Here is a 1,501-nt window from a genome sequence, read left to right on the forward strand (position 1 = left end):
TTGCCCTACACCAACCCTACCCCTAAACCTACCCCTCACAGGAAACTTTCTGCATTTTTAGATTTTCAAAAAAACTCATTCTGAATGATTTATAAGCCTTTTAAATTATGGGGACACTCAAAATGTCCTCATAAATCACCTTCTCGTTGTAATACCTATGTCATACCCATGTTATTATACAAATTTGTGTCCTCATAAACCACATAAACATGCACACACACACACACACACACACACACACGAACTGGCTTCACCCTGCTTCAAAAGAATCTTTCTTTCATCACACCTTCTAGACAAAATATTATGACAATAGGTTTTGAGGCTTTCATGTTCTCACAAAGCAGACAAAAGTTTACTAATAAATGCTTTAGCACAAAGACAGAGCATATAAATATTGTTGAACCATGAAATGTTACGATATGGCAGTGCTGTTTTTTCATGTCACAGTGGTCAGATTTGTTGTTGCATGACATTGTCTCTGTATGACAGTGTCGGTGTTATTTTTTTGTGACAGTATAAATATTGGTTTGTTGTTCCATGAAATGTTCTCTATATAAGAATCTTAAAGGGATAGTTCACCCAAAAATGAAAATTCTGTCATTAATTACTCAGCCTCATGTCATTCCAAATCCGTAAGACCCCCGTTCATCTTTGGAACACAAATTAAGATATTTTTGATGAATTCTGAGAGCTCTTTGACCCTCAATGTAATTACCACGATCAAGGTGCAGATATGTAGCAAGGAGATCGGTAAAATAATCCATGTGACATCAGGGATTCAACCATAATATTACAAAGCTACGAGAATACATTTTGTACGCAAAGAAAACAAATAACGACTTTATTCAACTATTCAACACCAGGGTGACGCGGAGCAGACAAATAGTTGAATAAAGTCGTTATTTTTGTTTTCTTTTGCGCACAAAAAGTATTATCAAAGCTTCGTAATATTACGGTTGAACCCCTGATTCTTATATAGAGAACATTTCATGGAACAACAACCCAATATTTATACTGTCACAAAAAAATAACACCGACACTGTCATACAGAGACAATGTCATGCAACAACAAATCTGACCACTGTGACATGAAAAAACAGCACTGCCATATCGTAACATTTCATGGTTCAACAATATTTATATGCTCTGTCTTTGTGCTAAAGCATTTATTAGTAAACTTTTGTCTGCTTTGTGAGAACATGAAAGCCTCAAAACCTATTGTCATAATATTTTGTCTCGAAGGTGTGATGAAAGAAAGAAGATGAAAGAAAGATTATTTTGAAGCAGGGTGAAGCCAGTTCGTTCCTGTGTGTGTGTGTGTGTGTGTGTGTGTGTGTGTGGGTGAGTGAGTGAGTGAGAGAGTGAGAGAGAAAGAGAGAGTTATACTATCAGATTGATGAATTGATGAAGGATGCAGTTCAGGGTAGGATGAAATAGAAAACTTGTAATACTCCCAATAGTTTGTATAAGTGTGTGTGTGTGTGTGTGTGTGTGTGTGTGT

This window comes from Sinocyclocheilus grahami, unplaced genomic scaffold (assembly GCF_001515645.1).
Source record: "Sinocyclocheilus grahami isolate Dianchi unplaced genomic scaffold, SAMN03320097.WGS_v1.1 scaffold47.1, whole genome shotgun sequence".
In the NCBI taxonomy this organism is placed as follows: domain Eukaryota; kingdom Metazoa; phylum Chordata; class Actinopteri; order Cypriniformes; family Cyprinidae; genus Sinocyclocheilus; species Sinocyclocheilus grahami.